The sequence below is a fragment of the Budorcas taxicolor genome, chromosome 2, assembly GCF_023091745.1.
Source record: "Budorcas taxicolor isolate Tak-1 chromosome 2, Takin1.1, whole genome shotgun sequence".
Taxonomy (NCBI): domain Eukaryota; kingdom Metazoa; phylum Chordata; class Mammalia; order Artiodactyla; family Bovidae; genus Budorcas; species Budorcas taxicolor.
The window spans coordinates 117,720,809-117,748,133 of record NC_068911.1 but is presented as its reverse complement, the minus strand read 5'-3'; positions in this window follow the sequence as shown (position 1 = coordinate 117,748,133).

Sequence of the window (27,325 nt, the reverse complement as noted above, 5' to 3'; positions counted from 1 at the left end):
TCTTGTGATCCACACAGTCAAAGTCTTTGGCATAGTCAGTAAAGCAGAAATAGGTGTTTTTCTGGAACTCTCTTGCCTTTTCCATGATCCAGCAGATGTTGGCAATTTGGTCTCTGGTTCCTCTGCCTTTTCTAAAACCAGCTTGAACATCTGGAATTTCACGGTTCACATATTGCTGAAGCCTGGCTTGGAGAATATTGAGCATTACTTTACTAGCGTGTGAGATGAGTGCAATTGTGTCATAGTTTGAGCATTCTTTGGCATTGCCTTTCTTTGGGATTGGAATGAAAACTGACCTTTTCCAGTCCTGTGGCCACTGCTGAGTTTTCCAAATTTGCTGGCATATTGTGTGCAGCACTTTCACAGCATCATCTTTCAGGATTTGAAATAGCTCATCCATACATGACCACTGGAAAAACTATAGCCTTGACTAGATGGACCTTTGTTGGCAAAGTAATATCTCTGCTTTTCAATATGCCATCTAGGTTGGTCATAACTTTCCTTCCAAGGAGTAAGTGTCTTTTAATTTCATGGCTGCAATCACCATCTGCAGTGATTTTGGAGCCCAAAAAAATAAAGTCTGACACTGTTTCCATTGTTTCCCCATCTATTTCCCATGAAGTGATGTATTAATGTGTCTATATTCATCCCAAACTCCTAATTTATCCCTCCTCTCTTTTCCCCTTTAGTAACCATAAATTTGTTTTTTGTGTCCATGAGTTATTTCTGTTTTATAGATAAGTTCATTTTTGTCATATTTTAGATTCCACCTATCATATGATATTTGTCTTTCTCTTTCTGGCTTACTTCACCAAGTATGATAATGTCTAGTTCCATCCTTGTGAAAATTTTAAATTTAAGTAAGGATGAAAACTGTAAATTGAGTTTTCCTTTCTTGGTATTCTAAAAGCAGTTACTGTCTCTTCACCATTTTAAAAAATCAACTTTACTGAGATATTTTACATATGGTGAAATTCTATTTATTTTATTTTTTAAATGTTAAGTGTACAATTGAAGGAGTTTGCACAAATGCACACACTAGTGAGAGCAGCAGTGTTCAAGATACAAAACACTTCCTTCACCCCCAAGTCCCTCATGCCCCTTTGCTGCCAACCCCCTCCTGGTACCCTGCCTCCCAGCAACCACTGGTCTCCTTCCTGACCCTGGAGTTTGCCTGTGTGTATGAATGAAATCGTAGTCTGTTTCTTTCACAGGACAGCACGCTCTCGTGATCATCTGTGGAGCAGTATTTTGTCGTCTTCTCTCTGGGTGATACCCTGAATGAAGCGGTTTATCCCTTCACCAGCTGAGGGACCTGTGGACTATGTCCAGTCTTCTACTGTCATTAGTGAAGCTGCTCTAAACATCTGTGTACAAGACTTGGAAAATAGGTTTTTGTTTCTCTTGGGTAAATACCCAGGAGTGGAATCTCTGATTATGAGATAAATGCATTACAAGTTTGTAGAAACCCACCAAACTATTTCCAAAGCAAGTTTCTGTTTCTAGCAGTGCTGTATGAGGTCCCCAGTTGCTCCACATCCTTGCCAACACTTGGTAGAGTCTTTTTTTTTTTTTAAGTTTTACTTTTATTCTACTCACCTGCCCAGGGATTGAACCTAGGACTTCGGCAGTGAGAACATGGAGTCCTAATCACTGGACCACCAGGGAAATCCTGGTAGAATCTCATTAAGGTTAGCCATTCTAGTCGCTATTCTTATTGTAGTTTTGATTGCCGGCCTTTGTTTTCTCAGAGAAACTAGGCAGGTGGGTCAGAGCTCAGGATGTGTTCTTGTGGCCTTATCCAAAAGCTGAAGCTGGGGAGGTAGCTCCCATGGACCCAAGTCAGAACATGTGGAGACAGACATGGACAACAGACTTGATCACCAAGGCCGAGGGGATGGGGTGGGAGTTTGTGATTAGCAGATGCAGATGACTGCATACAGAATGGATAAGCGACAAGGTCCTAATGTGCTAGATGTGTTAGTTTCAAGTGCACAGCAAAGTGATTCACCCATGCATATGCATATATATATTCTTTTTCAGATTCTTTTCCATTATGGGTTATTACAAGATGCTGAATATAGTTCCCTGTGCTATTCAGGAGGACTTTGTTTATCTATTTTATGTGCTGCTGCTGCTAAATCGTTTCAGTCGTGTCCAACTCTGTGTTACCCCGTAGATGGCAGCCCACCTGGCTCCACTGTCCCTGCGATTCTCCAGGCAAGAACACTGGAGTGGGTTGCCGTTTCCTTCTCCACGTTTATGTGCAGTGATGTGTGTATGTTTCATTACTGTGTATATGTTACATCTGCAAAGAGTCAGACAGGACTGAGTGACTGAACAATGTGTATACGCTAATCCCTGATTCCAAATTTTTCCCGCCCCACCCTCCCTTGGGTAACTGTAAATTTCCTCTCTATGTCTGTATGTTTCTACTTTGTAAGTAAGTTCATCTGTATCATATTTTATTTGTTTATTGGCTGCACCATGTGGTTTGCAGGATCTTTGTTCCCTGACCAGGGACTGAATCCGGGCCCTCAGTAGTTGAAAGCGCTGAGTCCTAATCATTAGACTGCCAGGAAATTTCCTGTATCATTTTTTTTTTCACACATAAGTGATATCATATGATATTTGTCTTCCTCTGACATCAGTTTTTGTGTTTTTTTTACCCATTTCAGATTGTGTTTTATAAAATCACCCTTCTGGCAGGAAGGAAAATGAGTCGGAAGGGATAAAGACTCCCCTAGGTGGCTTTTTGCAGAAGCGTAAGTGGGAGGCTTTGAGAGAATTAGAAAACCTGTGGCTACTTTCTCATTAGCAGGCACAGGGGCTGCGGGAAAAGAATCATAAAAAGGAAGAACCTTTGAGTGTACCAGGCAAACTGAGTTCACAGAGGAAACGTGAACCTGACCAGCCTTGGAAGGGGAGTGAGTGGCAGTGCCAGAAGGAAATGACTGTCCTGTGGACACCTGCTGCTGACCTCGCTCTGGGGACTGGGGACCCGGTGGTAGAAGGGGAGGGCAAGGCAAAAGCCTAGTTCTTGTGTCCTCAGCTGAGATGATGAAGTAAATCCTCACAGGAAGGGAGTTGTAAGTAGTGGTTAGTTATCTTTAGAAATAATTCCGACAACACTCGATTCATTCGATATTCATTTTCAAAGCGGCTGAACTGATGGGCACTGTGTCTTGTCTGAGAGTTGCTCACAGTTAGGGAAGTTCCCTGGCGATCCAGTGGTTAGGGCTTGGCACTCTCACTGCCGGGGCCCTCAGTTAACCCCTGGTTGGGCAACTGAGATCCTACCCTGCAAGCTGCGTGGTGCAGCAAAAAAAAAAAAAAAAATGGTGCTCACAGGTTAATAATTGAATGAAGGGAGCTGACCATTGTTTCCAGGAGTGTTTCCTTGGGTCTCTTATCTGTTTATTTGTAAGCTCTTGCTGGGATTGAACCTGGGCCTAGACATGCCCAAGGAAACAGCTCTGAAGCCAACATTCCTGCAACATCCCTTGGACAAGGTGAAGTTCACTGCATAATTTTGCAAGATGAATTAACACGGTGTTTATCTGCCAGGATTCCAGGGTCCCGGGCCCTGAGAGGCTACATCCTCAGCTCTGGTTCCCAGAAGCCACCCAAGCACCTATTTGACCCCCACCCTCAGAGCCCATTGAGGTGGTGTCGCCCCCAGGGAGACTCTAGGAAGATTAAGAGGTCACAGAAGTATACCGGTGCCAATCAATGGCACAGCTCCCCGCTCACCAGATTTATCAAGAGGCCAATCAGCTCTCAGCGCTCCCAGGGAGAAAAATGCTCATTTATTGGGAGAACAGAAAGTGGAGCTTTGGCTGAAACCACTTTGCCTTCAACAGCAACTTTTTAATCCCTTTGTCTGGTGCATGTAATCAGTTCCCAGAACACAGCGTTTATTAATAACTGTGGGACTTTTTCCCAGTCTCCAGATCAATTGGCAGAAGCCTCTGGTTCCTTCCTTCTGGATGCTTCTATTATTTAGAGCTGAGAAGTGGTCGTCTCCTTGAAACCCAAATAGTTTTTAACATGACTTGGGAATTTCACAGCACCCCTCCCCAGCCCATCCTAACAAACCCAGTCTACCAAGAGGCCTTGCCCACTGTCTGTCATCCTTGGCTGGCTCAGCCTGCTGGCATCTTTGCTTCTGCTGAGACGCCCCGCTCTCTGCAGGGCAGTGCAAAGTGTGCCTCTCCTCCAGGCTAGCTGCTCACTGCCAAGTGCAGGCCCGAGTGTTGACAGGGGTCCCTGGAGCCAGCCTGATTTAGAATAAGGTCACCCTGAGCTGGTTCCTCTCCTGTGGCTGGTGGAGGCCCCAGAGGCAGCTGTTGGGTAGCTGCTAAGCGAGGCCCAGGTCTCACCCTGGGCACGTGGGGGATGCTGTGCCAGCAGTTCCCTTGAAGAGGGAGTGTCGTAACTAGGTCTTCCTCCAGAGCTGCCCCTATCCTCTTCCTCTTCCTCTTCCCCACCCCTCCTGGGGGCCTAGCCATGCCCATGGTTTCCCCAGGCACCTCTGACTTCTACCCTCCAAGCTCCATACCACCCCCTGCCTGCTGGTTGTACCCTCAGAGGTGGCTCACCGCTACCCTAACCCCAGCAGGACACAGGGGGAGGGGCAGGCCTGGGGTCACTTCCTGGTCCCATGCCTATTATGTCCCTGTGAAGAAACTAACAGAAGAACACCCACCTGGTAAGGATGGGTGACCGTGGGTGCAGAGTCTTGCTCACACACACGCACACAGGGGGATGCTCAGGGCTGGCTCCCTCTTCCCCACAAACCTGCTTCCCGTGCCCCCCAACTTCCTCTATCAGTCAATAGCAGCGTCACTCTCTTAGTCACTCAGACTGAATGACAAAGCAGTTTTCTTGTCCATTTTTTTATTAGTCTATATTTTCCTTCTGTGGGAAATGATACGTAACATAAAAGTTGCCATTTTAACCATTTTTCAATGTACAGTAACATTAAGTATAACACATTCACACTGTTACACTGCCACCATCTGTCTCCAGAACCTCCCCGTCTTCCCCAGCTGAAACTCTGGCCCCACTAAACACCAACCTCCGCTCCCTCCTCCCAGCCCCTGGCTCCCACCCTTCTACTTTTCCTCTCTAAGAATGTTGACTATTCTAGGTGCCTCATATAAGTGGAAGCATCTAGGACTGGTTGATTTCACAGAGTATAACGTCCTCAAGGTTCATCCATTTTGTAGCTGGTGTTAAGGATTTCCCTCCCCTTTAAAGGCTGAATAATATTTCATGGTATGGATATACCAAACTGAAAAAAATCCATTGCTTGGTCTATTTTTAATAGGGCTTTTGGAAAGGAAACTAATACCAAGTTTTAAAACCCACATATTCCAGAGGAGGGGGCAGTGAGAGCGTGTCTCCTCCTACCAGCCCTCTGATGCTCCCCCGGCAGGGACCTCCCAATTCACCCTCTTGTGTGTGCCCATTTCCTGTCCCTGGTTGCCTGCCCGATACCTTCCAGCTCTTACTAGTTTCTCTGACCCAGTCTGCCATCTGGGAGCTGTCCTGCTGGGCAAGGCAAGCCTTGGCTGTGGCCTTCACTCATGAGGCGTTGAATCTGTGGATTCATTGCCATTCATTCAACACCATTCATCAGTTTGGAGCGTCTTTTAACAACAGGAAGACTTTTGGTCCATGAATACATGATGTCTTTCCATCTACCTAAGTCTTCCTTAATTTCTTTAAACAATGTTTATTGTACAGATTTTCTACTTTTGTTAAATCTATTCCTAAGTATTTCATTCTTCACCTTGGTGCTATTAGAAGTGAATTGTTGGGACTTCTCTAGTGGTTCAGTGGTTGGGAACTGGAGTTTCCCTGCAGGGGGTGTGGGTTTGATCCCAAGTCAGGGAACTCAGTTCAGTTCAGTTCAGTTCTGTCGCTCAGTTGTGTATGACTCTTTGTGACCCCATGGACTGCAGCACGCCAGGCCTCCCTGTCCATCGTCAACTCCTGGAGTTAACTTAAACTCATGTCCATTGAGTCGGTGATGCCATCCAACCATCTCATCCTCTGTCATCCCCTTCTCCTGCTTTCAATCTTTCCAAGCATCAGGGTCTTTTCAAATGAGTCAGTTCTTTGCATCAGGTGGCCAAAGTATTGGAGTTTCAGCTTCAGCATAAATCCTTCCTATGAATATTCAGGACTGATTTCCTTTATGATTGACTGGTTGGATCTCCTTACAGTCCAAGGGACTCTCAAGAATCTTCTCCAACACCACAGTCCAAAAACATCAATTCTTCAGCACTCAGCTTTCTTTATAGTCCAACTATCACATCCATACATGACTACTGGAAAAACCATAGCCTCGACTAGATGGACCTTTGTTGCAAAGTAATGTCTCTGCTTTTTAATATGCTGTCTAGGTTGGTCATAGCTTTTCTTCCAAGGAGTAAGCGACTTTTAATGTCATGGCCGCAGTCACCATCTGCAGGGATTTTGGAGCCCAAGAAAATTAAATCTGTCACTGTTTCCACTGTTTCCCCATATATTTGCCACGAAGTGATGGGACCAGATGCCATGACCTTAGTTTTCTGAATGTTGAGCTTTAAGCCAACTTTTTCACTCTCCTCTTTCACTTTCATCAAGAGGCTCTTTAGTTCTTCACTTTCTGCTGTAAGGGTGGTGCCATCTGCATATCTGAGATTATTGATATTTCTCCTGGCAATCTTGATTCCAGCTTGTGCTTCATCCAGCCCAGCGTTTCTCGTGATGTACTCTGCATATAAGTTAAATATGTCAGGGAACTGAGATCCACAACTCCTGAGGCTGGCAGAAAAAAGAAAAAGTGGAATTGCTTTCTTCATTTTCAAAGTAAATGTCTTTTTGCTTCACTGGGATCAGTTGGAATCCTCTCCTGATGGACGCTGTTTCACTTAGTGGCACTGAGTGATAACAGGGGCCTTGCGAAGGCAGGCGTCCAAGGCCTGGATCTCTGTGGGACATGTGTGAGTTCCTTGAAGAAGCTGCAGGTCTCCACAGAGCACATTCCTGATGTGGGATACTGATCTCCAGTTTAACGGTTCCAACCTCGCTCCGACTCAGCTCCTAACGGCATCCCCCATACCCTCTTTCTGGGTTTTCTTCCCTTCGCTGTGCATCCATTTGGGTAGGATTCAAGAGTGATAGCTCAAATGCATTTAGCTCCCACTCTGTTAAGTTGACAGGTAGAGGCTGGCTTTCCAGATCTTGTAATTTACTATAAGAAATAATAATTGTAGTGCACCAAGGCACAGGGAAGGAAGAATAACCTCAGAGAACCAGTAGAGAATCTAGAATATATGGCAAAAATAGCATTACCCTCCTTCGGGAAAAGGATGGCACTTCCAAGAAAAGGTTGTAGAGCAATTGGTGTCTATTTGGAAAAAAATTGGTTTTGGTTCTCACTGCACACAGAAGTAAGTTCTAGGTGCAAAGTCTGTTAAAAAAAAAAAAAGGCAACAACAACAAAGCTTACAAAAGCTAGAGGGAAATACTGGAGAATATCTTTAAGACGCTAAATTAAATCAAGGAAAGGTGTTTTGTTTTTTCTTAAACAAAACAAAACAAAACAAAATTTCCCCCGTGGCCCAGTGTTTAAGACTCTGTGCTCCACTGCAGAGGGCATGGGTTCGATCTTTGGTCAGGGAGCTAAGATGTTGGGAAGTTAAGATCCCACATGCCACATGGTGTGGCCAAAAAAAAAACCCATGAAACAAAATAAATTAAAAAAGAAACAATAAGCATTTACAAAAAGAAAAGATTAATTAATCTGATCAGGAAAAACACTGTTACAAAAGTGAAAAAAATCAGTCAAGTTCCAGACTGGGAGAAGATACTGGCTGTATATGACTAATGAAGGACTGATATCTACAAAAATTTTCTAAACATCAATAATAAAAAGACAAGTAGCACATGTGAAAAAGTAGTCCAGGCAGAAAAGGAGATCCAGATCGCCAGTGGCCACATAGAAAGATACTCAACTGTATGAGGAACCAGGGAAATGCAAATTAACACCGTAAAGAAATACCATTTACGTTCTTCAGATCAGTTAAAAAAAAAAGTGATTAGTGAAAATTTACAGTGCTAGGGCTGGACATGCTGATAGTTGCTGGTTATCTTTGAGCTTTTCTTGTCAAGTTGAGGATGTGCACACACTAATGCTTTGTAAACATCACTAGGAAACTTGCTCTCAGGGGTCAGAAGGGAATTTTATAAAAATGTTTATAGTAGTGAGGTTAAACAACAACCACAAACAAAACTAAACCCCTCAAAACTCACTGTGCTGTGCTGTGCTTAGTTGCTCAGTCACGTCTGACACTTTGTGACCCATGGACTATAGCCCACCAGGCTCCTCTGTCCATGGGGATTCTACTGGAAGAAGCCTGGAATGGGTTGCCATGCCCTCCAGGGGATCTCCCCAACCCAGAGATCCAACTCAGGTCTCCCACATTGCAGTCAGATTCTTTACCATCTTAGCTACCAGGGAGGCCCAAGAATACTGGAGTGGGTAGGTCAAGAAGCAACAGTTAGAACCAGTCATGGAACAGTGGGCTGGTTCCAAATTGGGAAAGGAGTACATCAAGGCTGTATATTGTCACGCTGCTTATTTAACTTATATGAAGCACAAGCTGGAATCAAGATTGCTGGGAGAAATATCAATAGCCTCAGATATGCAGATGACACCACCCTTATGGCAGAAAGTGAAGAGGAACTAAAGAGCCTCTTAATGAAAGTGAAAGAGGAAAGTGAAAAAGCTGGCTTAAAACTCAACATCCAAAAAAACTAAGATCATGGCATCTTGTCCCATCACTTCATGGCAAATAGATGGGGAAACAGTGGAAACAGTGCCAGACTTTATTTTCTTGGACTCCAAAATCACTGTAGATGGTGACTGCAGCCACGAAATTAAACGACACTTACTCCTTGGAAGAACTCCTATGGCCAACCTAGACAGCATATTAAATAAGCAGAGACATTACTTTGCCCACAAAGGCCTGTCTAGTCAAAGCTATGGTTTTTCCAGGGGTCATGTATGGATGTGAGTGTTGAACTATAAAGAAAGCTGAGTGCCAAAGAATTGATGCTTTTGAACTATGGTGTTGGAGAAGACTCTTGAGAGTCCCTTGGATTGCAAGGAGATCCAACCAGTCCATCCTAAAGGAAATCAGTCTTGCATAATCACTGGAAGTACTGATGCTGAAGCTGAAGCTCACCTAATGCGAAGAACTGACTCATTAGAAAAGACCCTGATGCTGGGAAAGATTGAAGGCAGGAGGAGAAAGAGATGACAGAGGATGAAATGTTTGGATGGCATCACCAACTTGATGGACATGAGTTTGAGCAAGCTCCAGGAGTTGGTGATAGACAGGGAAGCCTAGTGTGCTGCAGTCCATGGGGTTGCAGAGTCAGCCTCAACTGAGCAACTTCTCCAGGAAATCTTCCTGACCCAGGAATCGAACCGGGGTCTCCTGCATTGCAGGAGGATTCTTTACCAGCTGAGCTACCAGGGAAGCCCCCAGAGTCACTTGTTGTCTGTTAATAGGAGATTAGATAAATACAAAAACATTCATACAATGGAATACCACAAAATAGTTAAATAGATGACCTAGGGGAATTGCCTGATGGTCCAGTAGTTAGGAACTCTGTGATTTCACTGCTGAGGGCCCAGGTTCATCCCTAGTGGGAGGCACTAAGATCCCACATGCCCCGCAGCATGATCAAAAATAATAAATAAAAAAATAAAGGAATGCTGGGGACTTTCCTGGTGGTCCAATGGTTAAGAATCTTCCTTGCAATGCAGAGGATGGAGGTTCAATACCTGGGTGGGGAACTAAGATCCCACATTCTGCAAAACAACTTAGCCTGTGTGCCACAACTACTGAGCCTGTGAACCATAATCAGAGAATCTATGTACTGCAAGGAAAGATCCAGCATGACACAAGGAAGCCCCAATGCAGCCAAATAAATACATTTTTTTAAAAAGGAATGCTAATGTTGACCTTTTAAAAAATAGGGAAACAGATGACCTGAAGCTATCCTCTTTATCCACAGGAAAAAAAAAAATCTTAAAAATACAGTACTGAGTGGAAAAAAAAAATTAGAGTAAGTTGCAAAAAGATATATACAATATGATAGCATTCATATAAAACTTAAAATATGAACAAATTTTTAAAACACTATCACTTACAGATACATTTATAAATGTATGCATAAACACAAGAACAGGTTTGGAAATATAGGCACCAAATTCTGTAGAAGGAAACGGTGTCAGGTGGGCTACACAGAATTCATCATAGTTTCTCTTCTTTTTTGTCTGCCTGAAATACTTCACTCAAAGCCAGCAAACCAAAACATAGTAACTCTCAGTGTTGTGAGACAGACAACCCCAAATTAAATTTTCCACCAACTCCTTTATTCCGTTCTCATTTCAGCCTGTTGTTGTTCAGTCACCCAGTTGTGTCCAACTCTTTGGGACCCCATGGACTGAAGCATGGCAGGCTTCCCTGTCTCTCACCATCTCCCGAAATTTGCCCAAGTTCATGTTCATTGCATCAGTGATGCTGTCCAGCCATCTCATCCTCTGACACCCTCTTTTCTTTCTGCCCTCAATCTTTCCCATCATCAGGGACTTTTCCAATGAGTTGTCTATTCACATCAGATGACCAAAATACTGGAGCTTCAGCTTTAGCATCAGTCCTTCCAGTGAATATTCATTTCAGCCTACAGCTTTCCCAAAAGGTTGTCTGTTCTCAGCCAGGTGGCACAATCAGTTTTTAACTTTAACCTCGTGACTAATACTGTCCTTTGTCTTGGGGAAGCCAAGGATTTGCTTCCAGTGAGCAAGTCTGTACAGGAATTTCTTCCCACTTTTACAGCCACCGTCTTCCATTCAAAATTCTCCAACTTGTTTGCCTAATTCTCAGAGAAATAGGTATTAATGTGCTGGATATAGGATACCTTTATGAACATCAGTTCAGAGTGTGGCTTGTCAAATGTACATGTTGGCCAGCTTTAACATGACTGAAACAGAGTCAGGATCATCCAGTCCCAGTTCTGAACCTCTGTCTACCTATCTATGCAAGACCTAAGGTGAATCTCTTCACTGCTTTGACTTCAGTTTTCTCACAAAGAGGGGTGGCGGATTAAATTATTCCTAAGGTACCTTCTTGAGTACCAACTTTCCATGAGTCTAAGGCAGAATCTGAGGCACTGTCAAAAAATGCCTTGGCTCTGAAATTTCCCTCTTCTGTCATTTCCACCAGGCCAGTTGGATAAATACTGGTGCTCGCCAATCTCTGGACAACATTTAGGGAATGCTGTATTTTTCATATATCCAAGCTGAAAGTACAAAGAGGAAAAAAGTTACTCTACCTGCCACTAGACAAATGTCTTGGCTATTCACCTAGGTTTGGAGTAGCATTGTTTCTGTAACTTATACACCAGCAATTTTCTGGTAAAACCCCTGACGTGGTTGGTAGTCTCTTTGCAGTAAAAATTTTCTGCTTCTTTCCTGTTTGGCACTAAAAGGAATCTAATTTATATTCTGAGGTATTGTACACACACTTTATGTTTAAATTGAGATATTGTGTTATCAATGGACCAAGAAGAACCATTGTTAAGAAAGGTATCATCTTGTCTTTGACTGTTATAAATGTAAAATATTATGTTCATGGAACTGTCAGATTCTAGCCAGACCTGTTAGTTTCAAGAGCTGGCAGCAAACTGCTGCCATCAGGAATTACAGGTTGAAAGCAACTGAGATCAGTTGAATTCACGTGGTGTTTGAATTCACAAGAAATGAGATGGGCAAGTGGAGTTTACTTGTCACATAGTTAAGAGCAGGGAGGATGCCTAATCCCGGATGACTCAAAATGACAGTGCAGCGTGGTACATGTTGTAGAGAAAGGCAGGGTAGCCAAATGCATGAGAGAAGGAGATGCTAGGGATGGTAGGTAGCTACACCATGCCAAACAAAGGCAAATTCAGAGAATTTGAAAATAAAAACACATTTGCAGATTAGTAACAGTTAGTGACAGTGAACAGACTAGTATTGTGTATGCTATCATTTATTTAAAAATTAGATGAAGCAAGGGAAATCCCCTGTGATCCAGTGGTTAGGACACAGCACTTTCACAGCTAGGGGCTAGGTTCAGTCCTTGGTCAGGGAATTAAGATCCTGCAAGCTGCGGGGCATGGCCAAAAAAAAAAAAATTAGATGAAGTAATAAGGAAAACAAACATATGGCATGAATATAAATAGATTATTTGAAAAGAAGAGAAAGGACTTGAGTTACTGCAGGCCCCTGAAGGCAAGAGAATTTCATCCAAGAATAGGGAACTCTAAATAAGTAAGACTAGGTAGGAAATACCAATACAAACCTTACAAATAATTTTAAAAGTTGCTGATTTCTTAAGGCATTATTTAACTTTTTAAACTGTAAGTTGGCAGAATGACACACTGCACCTCTCTTTCAAGTACTACTTGGTATAATTAAGGTGGCAAAAACAAGAATAGAAGGAACACAGCTGTGTCATTCAAGTCAAAGTTCCCCATGAATGCCACCTGAAATTTACAACAGATAGTTGGAATTATTTTATTCTTAATATATGTGAACAAATAAGATAAGGGTCTGTTATTTTTACCAAAGTGAATATGGTAGAGCAGTTTCATTTATACATTCTGATCTATCTAATGTGTTCTTTTCTCACTTTGCTATCTGACTGTGAAGTGTGTGTGTGTGTGTGTGTGTGTGTGTGTGTGTGAGAGAGAGATGGTCCATCTAGCAAAATGTGCCCAATTTTAAAATATTATGTAAAAATCCAAATGACTTGTTAAAATGAAAATATTTAGAGTTGCTTAAAAGTATGAGAATAAATAAACCCTATCCAAAATAGGAACCTGTCTAAATCGTCATTCTAGTTCTGAGAATCTAATGTCATAATGGTAAGTTTCTAGCGTTTTGTTTATTTAGTTTAGGCTCAGGAACATTCTCTTTTACCCCTCCTCAGCTTTTGTTGACCCACCCACACCCACGAAGAACCCTGGTTTCTGTTCCATCATTACAGTAACTGTATAGACTAGCGATGTTTTCCATACCAAACTGACTTCCTTGAGTGTAAAAACTGTCTTTCCAGCTTACCCAGGGGCACATCAGGTTCTATCTAAAGAGAGGCTATTGGATGATGTATAAATGCAAGTGGACTTTGATAAAGTGGCTCATCAATAAAGAATCTGCCTGCAGTGCAGGAGATGCAAGAGACATGGGTTCAATTCTTGGGTCAGGAAGATCCCCTGGAGGAGGGCACAACAACCCACCACAGTACTCTTGCCTGAAGAATCCCATGGACAGAGGAGCCTAGCAGGCTACAGTCCATCAGGTGGCAAAGAATCAGATATGACTGAAGCAACTGAGGACGCATGCATGCACAAATGCACGCAGATTGCCCCTGCACGTGACAGTGAATGCTCTCAACAGTTCTTTGCATTTGGATGGGTAGATCAGGCAGTGGCTCGAGTTCATCGGTAAGTTGTCATGATCCAGCGTAGCTCGAGAGACCTCACAGATGGAAGTTCAAAAAGAAATCCTAAAACTAAAATTCTATGTCTGGTTATGTTTTGGAATATGCCATTTGACCCTATGAAGGTGTGAGGAATGACCTTCAAAAAGCCTGAGCAGATCCAGATTTTGACACACTGGATGACAAGGAAGCTTCAAAGGATTATTTGATCATTTGTTTTGTATCAGAGTTACCCATCGAACCACCTGGATTTGTCAAGCTTCTCGGGGTAAGAACACTGAATTTTATACAGCCTTTGTTACTGAGAAGTGGGTTTTTGTAACATCAATTGCACTAGTTGTGACAACACTGGAAACCAGAACTGTCCTCTCCATTAAAAGTGAAGTGGCTCTGGTGCTTGGGACTGAGAGGCTTGTCCGTGTGGCCAGCTATGAGGGCACCCCTCCCCTACCAGTGCTCCAGTAACTGCTACCATGGGGTTTTGAGGGGGCACTCCGGCAGCAGAGCACTTTGACAGGTGAGGAAACCCAGGAGAGGCAGGCCTGTATTGTCTCCTCAGGTAGGTGACGCTTACCGGAAAGTCAAGTAATAAGCGTAATTGCTCTCCAGGGAGTGGTTACCAACATGATTAAGCAAACTAGTTTCTAATCTCCTGTTTTCATCACATGCAAAAGACACACCCCACCTTTGCCTACACATTTCTGTAACACACAGCACTTCTGTAGCAAAGAGAATACTGTTCCCCCAATTTACAAATCCAGATTTCAAGGGGCTATGACACCAATGTGCAAAGTATATATTGCTGCTGTTCTTGCTGAATTTTAATTTCTGGTGGCACACAGTGTTTTCTTTTTCACTGAGATTACTGAAGAAGATTAAGAAAAGCTATCTAGTTAGAAGCAACTACCTATTACTAAAGTATTTAGGTTAACCTAGACTGGAATATACTGCCTAACTGACTCATAGGAAGACAAAGAAATCTTTCCACTCAGCATTTAGTGATTTCTGTTTGTTAGGTCATGCAATCAGACATATGCTATCAAATCCTTAAGAATAACATAAAAAATTACAAAAGTATATGTTAATAGAATAAAATGAAGAATACTGACATTTGTTTTTAAAAAATGACAAATAATTTTACCACCCAGACATAATCAGTTAGTGATGTTTTGATGTGTTTGCTTCCAGAACATTTTCTATGCCCAAGCTGAACTGCCTACGTGAGCTGGTGCCTAGGTACCCATCAACCAGTTGTTAAGTAAAACATAAACAGAAAGCAGATAAAAATAGGTAGAGCTGATAAAAAAGAATGAAATAATACCATTTGCAGCAACATGAATGGATGTAGAGCTTGTCACACTGAATGAATTAAGCCATGCAAAGGCAAATGTATGACATTGCTTATATGTGGAATCTAAAAAACTGATACAAATGAACTAACATGCAAAATAGAAAGAGACTCAGAGACGTAGAAAACAAACTCATGGTTACCCAAAGGGAAAGGGGAGTGGGGGCTGTATAAATTAAGAGGTTGGGATCAACATATGCACACTATAAAACAGGGCTTCCCAGGTGGCAGTAGTGATAAAGAACCTGCTTGCCAATGTAGGAGGCATGAGAGGGTTCGGAAAATCCCCTGGAGGAGGAAATGGCAACCCACTGCAGTATTCTTACCTGGAGAATCCCATGGACAGAGGACCCCAGTGGACTACATACAGTCCATAGGGTTGCAAAGAGTCGGACATGAGTGAAGTGACACACATATACAAAATAAATAACAGGACCTACTGTATAGCACAGGGAGCTATACTCGGTATTCCGTAATAACCTCTAGGGAAGAGAATTTGACAATATGTACACATACATGTATAACTGAATCACTGTGCTGTACATCTGAAACTAAAATGATATTGTAAATCAACTTATACTTCAATTTTTAAAAAGGAGAAAAAGGTAGAGTTGAAGATGTTAATTAAAATGTCATCCTTAAAACTGTGAAAAAATCAAGAAAATCCTTAAAATTATAAAGCTCCTTGTAGGGCTTTAAAAAAAATTTATTTGGCTGCGTCAGGTCTTAGTTACAGCATGCAGGATCTTTAGTTGCAGCATGTCAACTCTTAGTTGCAGCTTGTGGGATCTAGTTCCCCGGCCAGGCATTGAACCCAGGCCCCCTGCATTGGGAGCCTGGAGTCTTAGCCACTGAGCCACTAGGGAAGTCCCTGCCGTAGAGCTATAGAGATCACTAGTGCAATCTTTTATTCTATGCATAGGACACGACTGACCGACTTCACTTTCACTTTTCACTTTCATGCACTGGAGAAGGAAATGGCAACCCACTCCAGTGTTCTTGCCTGGAGAATCCCAGGGATGGGGGAGCCTGGTGGGCTGCCGTCTATGGGGTCGCACAGAGTCGGACACGACTGAAGCGACTTAGCAGCAGCAGGATCTGGAGAGAGTATGTCCAGTGGAGAGCAAGCACAACCAGAACTAGAATCCGGGAACCAAGGCTTTTGGCACGATCTCCCTGCTCTCACAAGGCTTTTTTAACTGACTTTGTTATATACAGGACAGGATTTAATGATCAATAAACTGCCTTTCAAATGAACCTGTGAGGGGAAGGATAATATATTGTAAGTATATCCTTTTTAACCCAGCCAAATGATTTTTGGTAAAAGTTAAGTTCACTAAAAGCAGTCCTCCATAGTTTATCTCCCCATTATATGGATAGGAAAACTGAGGCCCAAAAGGGAAGATGATTTGCTAAGGATGCTCAGCTAGTCCGTGGCAGAATTGTGAGAAGATCTCATCTCCTGACTTGAAGGCTCTAAAAATAATGTAGGATGTCATGATCACCAAAAGAGAATTTCAGAAAAAATCTCACATACTATGGATCAATGGTCTCCCAGTTACTTTGCCTTCCTTAGTCTGCCTTCAACTGGACTAGTTCTGATTGTGATAAAGAATCTAGGCAGTACTCAGTGATGACTGTCAACTTCACAAAAAGAGACTATAGGCAGTGATGTGACTCCTGATGGATATGTGAAGTAGTTTTGCCAGAAAATTCAAATCTGAGTCAGAATAAAGCATACATAACTATCAAGTGTCTAGGAGGTAGAAGAATATGTTAGAGGCTCCCAGGAATATAATCAGAAAAATCTAGAATGTGGGAAACTTACAGGACAAATAACTTGGCTTCTTCAATAAATAAGTACCAAGGAAAAATGAGATTGAGGGTAGACATATACACATAGAAAAGGATCTACGAGACAAGTAAGTCAAACGACATGTATTGGCATTGTTTAGATCCTGATTTGAACAAACTGCTTAAAAAAAAAAAGAAAACAGGTACATTAATACCAACCTTACAGAATAAAAAAGATCATAAGAGAACTTTATGAACAACTGAATGCCAACACGTTTTATAACTTAGATGAAATGGATACAATCCTAGAAGGGTACAAACTATTGAAACTGACTTAAGAGGAAATAGAAAATCCGAATAGCCTTATAACAAGAGATTGAATTAGTAATAAACTAACAAAACAAAACTAACCCACAAAGCAAAGCCAGAGTGGTTCAGTGGTAAAGAATCCGCCTGCCAATGTAGAAAAGGTAAGTCCAGACAGTTTCACTAGTGAATTTTATGAAACTGTTATTTATTCTTTGTTTTTGGCTGTGCTGGGTCTTCCTTGCTTCGTGCAAGCTTTCTGTAATCGCGGTGAGCCAGGGCTACCCTTATTGCAGGGCACGGGCTTCTCAGTGCAGTGGCTTCTCTTGTTGCAGAGCGCAGGGTCTAGGACCTGTGGGCTTCAGTAGTTGTGGTGCATGAGCTTAGTTGCCCGATGTCATGTGGATCTTCCTGGATGAGGGATCGAACCTGTGTTCCCTGCATTTGCAGGCAGATTCTTAACCACTGAGCCACAAGGGAAGTCCGAAACTTGTTGTTGTTGTTATTTAAATTGATTTCATTTTTTTTGTATCATTCTTTTGTTAGATCCCACATACAAGTGGTATCATATGATATTTATCTTTTTCTGCCTGACTGACTTCACTTAGCATAATAATCTCCAAGTCTGTCCATGTTGCTGCAGATGGCATTATTTTAATCCTTGTAATGATTGAATAATTGAAACATCTGGAGAAGGAACTGGAAACCCACTCCAGTATTCTTGCCGGAGAATCCCATGGACAGGGGAGCCTGGCGGGCTACAGTCTATGCAGTCGTAAGAGTCGGACATGACTGAACGACTAAGCACAGTACGGCACACAATTGAAACATTTAAGACAGAATAAATAGCAATATTTTAAAAACTCTTACAAAAAAAGAGAGGAGGGAATACTTTTCAAATCAACTCAACTCACTCTGTATGGCCATTATTATTCTGGTACCAAAACCAAAGACATCTCAAGAAAATGAGAGACCAATATATCTTATGAATATAGATGCAAAAGTCTTCAGCAACATACTAGCAAATAAAAAATTAAGCAACGTATTAAAAGGTTTATATACATGACCAAGTGGGATTTATCCAAGCTTGGTCTGGTGTTTAAAAATCAATGTAATACACAATATTAATACAATTCTAGACAAACTAAGAAGAGGCCATCCTCAATCTGATAATGGCCATACGTGAAAAACCCACAGCTAGCATCATGTAATAGTAAAAGACTGAATGTTCTCTCCCGAAGATCATGAACAAGACAAGGACGTCCATTCTCAACACTTCTATTCAACGTTGTACCAGAGGTCCTAGTTGGGAAAATTAGGCAAGAAAATGAAATAAAAGGGATCCAGATTGGAAAGGAAGAATGAAAAAGAATATCAGTTTCCTTAAGAGTTCCCTGGTTGCCTAGTGGTTAGAATTCTGGGCTTTCACTGCTGTGGCCCAGGTTCAGTCCCTGGTCAGGGAACTGAGATCCTGGAGGCTGTGTAGCATGACCAAAAAAAAAAAAAAGGGAAATCAATATGCAGATGACATGACTTTGTATATAGAGAATGCCAAGGATGCCACTAAGAATCTAATAAGTGAGTCCAGCAAGGTTGCAGGATACGTGATTAATATGCACAAGTTAATTATATTTCTATGTTCACTCACAATGAACATTCTGAAAATGAAATTAAGAAAACAATCCCAGGGAGGCGGCTACATCGGCAGCAGCCCAGAGCTGAGCCACAATCCCAGACTCAGCTTCCCTCCTTGGCGTTGCCGCCACTGCTGCAGTCATGGCTGCTGGTGGGGTGAACCAGTGCTTACCTCTGCTGTCTGCATCCCATTTGGGAAATATCACTTCCATGGTCCCACCATACGTACAAGAAAGCAGCCCCAGAGAAGACATGAGTTCAATTCCTGGGCCGGGAAGATCCCATATGCCGAGGAGCAGCTAAGCCTATGCGCCACAGCTGCTGACCTGTGCTCTAGAGCCTGGGAGCTGCAACTACAGAGCCCATGTGCCATAACTACTGAAGTTCGCATGTCCTAGAGCCTGCGCTCCACGGAAAGGGAAGCCACTGCAATGAGAAGCCCTTGCACCGCAGCTAGGGAGACTTCCACACCTACCCCCCACCCCCGCAACTAAAGCAGTGAAGATCCAGAACAGCCAAATAAGTAAAAAATAAAATTACATATAAAAAAGAAAACAACTCCATTTATAATAGTACCAAAAAAGAAAACATATAGAAATAGATATTATGCAAATGAATTGCAGAAGTTATACTATAAAAACTACACATTGTTAAAAGTAATGAAGATAATTCAGATAAATGGAAAGATATTCCACATTCATGAATCAGAAGACTTAATATCAAGTGGCAAAACTCTCCAAACTGCTCTACAGAGCCAAAGCAATTCTTATCAAAACTACAACTGCCTTTTTTGCAGAAATAGACAGGCTGATAGCAAAATTTATATGGAAATTCAAGAAACTCCAAATTCCAAAACAATCCAAAAAGAAAAATAAAGTTGAAGGACTTACATTGCTTGATTTTAAAAACTTAATACAAAACTGCAGTAATCAAAATGGTATAGTACTGGCACATATGTAAGAACACATATCAATGGAATAGAATTTGCAGTTCAGAAATAAACCTGTGTATTTATGGCCAATTGTTTTCTTTTTATTGAAGTATAGTTGATTTACAATGCTGTGCCAGTCTGTGTTATACAGCAGTGACTCAGTTATACACATGTACATTCTTCTCTTATATTAGGACCCTGTTGTTAATCCACTCTAAATGTAATAGTTTGCATCTACCAAACTCAAACTGCCAGTCCACCCCTCTCCCCCAAGCTCTTGGCAACCACAAGTCTTCTCTACAGCTATGCGTCTGTTTCAGTTTTATAAACAGGTTCATTTGTGCCACATGTACTTTTTGGCCATGCTGAGTCTTCGTTGCTGCGTGGGATTTTCTGTAGTCGTGGTGACTGGGGGCTACTCTCTAGCTACGGTGCATGGGCTTCTCACTGTGGTGGCTTCTCTTGTGGATCATGGGCTCTAGAGAGATTCATGGTCAGTGTTGCAGTGTGTGGGCTCAATAGCTGCAGTTCCCAGCCTTTGGAGCACAGACTTAATAGTTGTGCTCAGGCTTAGTTGCTCCGAGGCATATAGCATCTCCCCAGACCAAGGATTGAACTGATGTCTCCTGCATCAGCAAGCAGATTCTTCACTACTTAGCCACCAGTGACGCCCCATGCCATATTTTGGATTATACATATAAGTGATATCAGATGGTATTTCTCTTTCTGACTTCACTTAGGGTAATAATCTCTAATTGCATCCACATTGCTACAAATGGCATAATTTCATTATTTTTTATGGCTGAATGGTATTCCATTATATATATATACACACACACACACACACACTACATCTTTATCTATTTATCTATCTATGGATACCGCGCAATTGCACTGATCTCACACACTAGTAAAGTAATGCTTAAAATTCTCCAAGTCAGGCTTCAGCAATACATGAACCGTGAGCTTCCAGATGTTCAAGCTGGCTTTAGAAATGGCAGAGGAACCAGAGATCAAATTGCCAACATCCACTGGATCATGGAAAAAGCAAGAGTTCCAGAAAAGCATCTATTTCTGCTTTATTGACTATGCCAAAGCCTTTGACTATGTGGATCACAATAAACTGTGGAAAACTCTGAAAGAGATGGGAATACTAGACCACCTGACCTGCCTCTTGAGAAACCTGTATGCAGGTCAGGAAGCAACAGTTAGAACTGGACATGGAACAACAGACTGGTTCCAAATAGGACAAGGAGTACGTCAAGGCTGTATACTATCACCTGCTTATTTAACTTCTATGCAGAGTACATCATGAGAAACGCTGGGCTGGAAGAAGCACAAGCTGGAATCAAGATTGCCAGCAGAAATATCAATAGCCTCAGATATGCAGATGACACCACCCTTATGGCAGAAAGTGAAGGAGAACTGAACAGCCTCTTGATGAAAGTGAAAGAGAAGAGTGAAAAAGTTGGCTTAAACCTCAACATTCAGAAAACTAAGATCATGGCATCTGGTCCCATCACCTCATGGCAGATAGATGGGGAAACAGTGGAAACAGTGGCTGACTTTATTTTTCTGGGCTCCAAAATCACTGCAGATGGTGATTGCAGCCATGAAATTAAAAGATACTTACTCCTTGGAAGGAAAGTTATGACCAACCTAGACAGCATATTGAAAAGCAGAGACATTACTTTGCCAACAAAAGTCTGTCTAGTTAAGGCCATGGTTTTTCCAGTGGTCATGTATGGATATGAGTGTTGGACTATAAAGGAAGCTGAGCACCAAAGAATTGATGCTTTTGAACTGTGGTGTTGGAGAAGACTCTTGAGAGTCCCTTGGACTGCAAGGAGATCCAATCAGTCCATCCTAAAGGAGATCAGTCCTGGGTGTTCATTGGAAGGACTGATGCTGAAGATGAAACTCCAATACTTTGGCCACCTGATGCGAACAGCTGACTCATTGGAAAAGATCTTGATGCTGGGAAAGATTGAAGGCAGGAGGAGAAGGGGACAACAGAGGGTGAGATCGTTGGATAGCATCATCAACTTGATGGACGTGAGTTTGGGTGGACTCTGGGCATTGGTGATGGACAGGGAGGCCTGGCGTTCTGCGGTTCATGGGGCCACAAAGAGTCGGACACAACTGAGCGACTGAACTAAACTGATGGATGTTTAGATTGTTCCCAGGTCTTGGGTATTGTGGACAGTGCTTCTACGGACATAGGGGTGCATGTATCTCTTTGAATTATAGTTTTCTTCAGGTATATTCTCAGGAGTGGGATTGTTGGATCATATGGTAGCACTTTTTTAGTTTTTTGAGGGATCTCAATACTGTTTTTCATAGTGTACCAACTTACATTCCCACCAACAGTGTAGGAAGTTTCATTTTTCTCCATACCCTCTCCAGCATTTGTTATTTGTAGACTGTTTAATGGTGGTCATTCTGACCAGTGTGAGGTGGTACCTCATTGTAGCTTTGATTTGTATTTCTGTAACAGTTAGCAATAGTGAGCATCTTTTCATGTGCATGTTGGCCATCTGTATGCCTTTTTTTCGAGAATTGTCTGTTTAGGACTTCTGCTCATTTTATGATTGGGTTGTTTGTTATTGAGTTGTATGAGCTATTTGTATGTTTTGGAAACTAAGCCCTTGTCGGTCACATGGTTTGCAAATATTTTCTCTCATTCTGTAGGTTGCTTTTTTGTTTTGTTTCTAGTTTCCTTTGCTATGCAAAAGCTTTTAAGTTAGATAAAGTTCCATTTGCTTATTTTTGCTTTTATTTCTGTTGCCTTGGGATACTGACTTAAGAACATTGTTACGATTTATACCATGTCCAAATAAAATCTTGTAATAGAGTGTTCAGAATGCCATTATGTATAATAACCAAAAAGTGGTTTGAAACAACCTAATGTCTATCAGCTAATGAATGGATAAGCAAAATGTGGCATACATACATAATGGAATTTTGACAATAAAAAGGAATGAGGTAATATGACATGTTACAATATAGATGAATTTTCAAAACATGCTAAGTAAAAGAAGCCAGTCATATATTGCACAATTCCATTTACATAAAATGTTCAGAATAGGCAAATCTATAGATAAAAAGTAGATTGGTGGTTGCCTACGACTGGGTAGTGACTGCCAATGAGTATAGGGATTTCGGGGGGTGGGTGATGATCATACATCTCTTTAAATGTACTGAAGACTATCGAACTGTGTACTTTAAGTGGATGAATTATATGTAATATGAATTATATGTCAATACACATGGTAGCAAGAAAAATTATGGGATAGTTAGGGAAATTTGAAGATTGACAGGGTAGTGATAATACCAGTTATTACAGTTGAACTGCATGGGTCCATTTACGCATGGATCTGAAGTTGGTTAAATCCATGGATATGGAACCCTGGATTTGGAGGGCCAACTGTGAGACTTAAGCATCTATGGATTTTATTATCTGCTGCAGGTTCTGGAACCAATCTCCCATGGACACTGAGGGATGTACTATACCGTTAATTTTTCAAGTGTGATAATGGCATTGAGGTTATGTTTATTAAAAAATTGTCTTTTTACAATACTAAAATATGTGTGGGTGTAAATAATTAGAAACAACTCTTTTGAGCCTACCTATCACTTTATCACCTGGTTTTTCTGCCCCGCACCTTAAACTCCTTCTCCAAATTACCTATTGACCCCCTATCCCCACTTCTGTCCCTACAATTGTCTTTTGAACCAGTTCCAAGCAGGCTTTCATCCTCAGCATTGCAGAGCTGTAGCCAACAGTCAATTACAGCTGTGAGTACAGAGATCCTTTTGTATTCTCAAGTTTTGCATTCACAGATTCAACCAACCAGGGGTCAGAAATATTTTTTTAAAAAATTATAGAATGTTCTAGAAACAAAAACCTGATTTTTCCATGTTCTGGCAACTATTTACATAGCATTTACATTGCATTAGGTAATATAAGTCATTCAGAGTGGTTTAAAGTATATGGGAGGATATGTACATAGGTTATATATAAATACTATGTTGTTATTAAAATAAGAGACTTGAGCATCCAGAAGGATCCTGGCACCAATTCCCTCTCCAAGGGTGACTTAACTGACTTGGTTGCTTTTCCTCTTATTTCAGTTGCTGCTTTCTATTTCCTTTCCTAGTTTCATGACCATCTTGATCCCTAAATGCTACAGTGCCCCAGGGCTCAGTTCTTAGGTAATTTTTTCAGATTTCTACTTATCTACATGATCTCATGGCTCTAATGTTCTCTAAATGCTGGCATCTCCCACGACATGCCCAAAGCCTGCAACTTTTTTCGGAATTCCAGATTCATATGCCTAACTTTCTTCTTGATATTTCCATGTGTTAATTTGATATGCATCTCCAAAGTTGAATTTCTTGTCTCTTCTCATTCCCAACTTCAATAAGTTTCCCCATTTCAATAAATAGCAACTTCAAACTGCTCAGGCCAAAAACCTTGGGAATCACTCTGGACTCTCTCTCATTCCCTACAAGAACTGAGCCATCAAATCTATGTGCCTGAGTGTACACAGACACCTTGCCCTTCCACTACTTGTACTTTTCCCAAGTCACCTTGTCTCTCACTTGTAGTATTTTACTAGTCTCCTAAGTTGTCCCCCTCTTGCTCCCCTACAATCTATTCTCAAAATAGAAGCTAAAGTGAGTCTATAAAAACAGAAATCAATAAACAAGGTCCTGTTGTATAGCACAGGGAACTAATTCAATATCCTGTGATAAATCATAATGGTAAATATGAAAAAGAATGTATATATATGTATAAATGATTTACTTTGCTACACAGCAGAAAGTAACACAATTGTAAATCAACTGTACTTCAAGTAAATAAATAAAAAAATAGAAGTCAATTCATGTTTCTCCTCTGCTTAAAAGCCTGACAGTGGCTCCGCATCTCACTTAAAGCCAAAATTCTTACATTGCCCTTGAAATCCACAATTGGACTGAAGCCCCTGAATGTCACAATTTGGCATTCTCTTACCTCTGACCTCATTTCCTACTTTCTCCTTGCACACACTGCTTCTGCCACTCTGGCCTTTCAGTTCTTAGAACATAGTAGGCGTCTGTCTCAGAAGGATTGCTGCACTGGCCTCTACCTGGAATGCCCTTCTCCCAAGGAAAGGACATTGCTTGCTCTCTCAAATGCTTCACACATTTGCTGTATACTTCTCAGTGCCCCTCCCCCTTGTGCTATTTAAGCAGAAATTCCTTTCCCTATCCTCAGCATTTCTTAATTAATTTCCTGCTTCAGTTTTTCCATATTTATTCTACCTGGCTCAGTACATATTTTATTTATTGCTACTCTGCTTTCTATCTCCTCTTCCCAAAAACAAAGATTTTTTTTCCTACTTTGCTCAGTGGTTGCCCCACAATCAGTACAGAGTATTTTTGATGTGTTAATGCTGTTTATAATGCACTTACGTTCTCTGACTCCTTGTTTAACTGACACTAGCTTCTTGGGAGTTTGGCCGTGTCCCGGGGAAGGTGAAACTAATTGAACAGACTGGCCACTCAGACTGCTGTAAGAGCGCTCAAAGCACAGAGTGGGAATTCTACAGGTTCAGGTTTCAGCTGCAGCCTTGGTACCAATCAGCCATTAGGCGTTGGGCAAATCATTTTCTCTTTCTGGTCTTCTGTTTACTCATCTGCTAAATGGAGCTCATTGCTTCAGATGACCTTACAGGATTTTTGAGAAAGCAAAAGTTAAAGATGAAGTGTTGAGTAGGAAATGGTGTGTCTTGTTATTTTCTCTATTATAGACAAAGATCTACTTACCTGGAATTTTATAATTTTTAAGAGCAATGTGTAGGCCTGGACTAAACCTTGAGTGTTCTTTTAGGAAACTTGGAAGATGCAGGTTTGCTGTGTTAAGCTTCTTAACACATCAGTAATTTGAGAGTGGAAGCTCTTGCTGTTAGCCTATTCTTTCTCCTGTGAAACCTCCCTATCACATGTAAACTATTGTTTTTTAGCATTCTTGTCCAAAGAAGTGAAGTCACTGCCCATGGGTGCCCAGCTCCTGTAGAAGTTTGTTTTCTGATCACTTGTGTGTATGTATGGTTGGTGAGCTTCCCCTCAGCCCATCTGTATCCCAGAACCTTGGTTCCTCACTTGTAAAATGATGTTAATAACTGGCTGTTTATTTTATGGATTCAATGACATATCAATAATTTACATAAAGCAGTAGTACAATGCCTAGCATATATTAAAGCTTCCGAAATGCTTCCTATAAATGGAGACTGTATTGAGCTGCCACACTCAGGGTCACTTTCTAAAACAGTACTTCCACTATGTTATTACCCCTAGTTGAGGACCTAAAACAATGGAGATCTCTCTACCCGATTTCAAAATATTCCCTATCCTATTGAAAGCAGAGTTCAAAGAGATATTTGTACACTTTTGTTCACAGAAGCATTATTCACAGTAGCCAAAAGGTATAAGTAACCCAGGGGTTTATTTTGGGAATATATATATATATATATCATACATACAATGGAATATTATTTAATTTTAAAAAGCAAGGAAATTCTGGGATGTCTCTGACAGTCCAGTGGTTAAGACTCAGTGCCTCCACTGTAGGAGGCTCCATTCCTGGTTGGTTAAGATCCTGAATGCTGTGGGGTGTGGTCAAAAAAGAACCCCAAATAATTTATAGATTATTACAATGAATAATGTGGCAAAAAAGGCGAGGCAGGGAAATTCTGACACCTGCTTCAACATGAAAGCAGGATATTATGCTCAGTGAAATAGTGTAATAAGTCAGTCACAAAAGGAACATGATTCCAATTACATGAGGAACCTAAACAGTCAAATTTATAGAGAGAGTAAAAGAGTGGTTGCCAGAGGCTGGGGCAGGATAGGGACAGGGCTGTTTAAAGGGTAAAGAACTCCAGATTCCTACAGTTGAATTCTGAAGATGGTAGCACAGCAGTGTAAATGTACATAACTATACACTTAAAAATGAATGGTAAATTTTATGTCATGTGTATTTTATCACATAAAAAATCAGACATCCCTGGTGAACTCCCTGATGTTCAAGCTGGTTTTAGAAAAGGCAGAGAAACCAGAGATCAAATTGCCAACATCCGCTGGATCATGGAAAAAGCAAGAGAGTTTCAGGAAAACATCTATTTCTGCTTTATTGACTATGCCAAAGCCTTTGACTATGTGGATCACAACAAACTGTGGAAAATTCTGAAAGAGATGGGAATACCAGACCACCTGACCTGCCTCTTGAGAAATCTGTATGCAGGTCAGGAAGCAACAGTTAGAACTGGACACGGAACAGACTGGTTCCAAATAGGACAAGGAGTACGTCAAGGCTGTATATTGTCACCCTGCTTATTTAACTTCTATGCAGAGTACATCATGACAAACGCTGGACTGGAGGAAACACAAGCTGGAATCAAGATTGCTAGGAGAAATATCAATAAACTCAGATATGCAGATGACACCACCCTTATGGCAGAAAGTGAAGAGGAACTAAAAAGCCTCTTGATGAAAGTGAAAGAGGAGAGTGAAAAAGTTGGCTTAAAGCTCTACATTCAGAAAACGAAGATCATGGCATCTGCTCCCATCACTTCATGGGAAATAGATGGGGAAACAGTAGAAACAGTATCAGACTTATATTTTTTGGGGCTCCAAACTCACTGCAGATGGTGACTGCAGCCATGACATTAAAAGACCCTTACTCCTTGGAAGAAAAGTTATGACCAACCTAGATAGTAT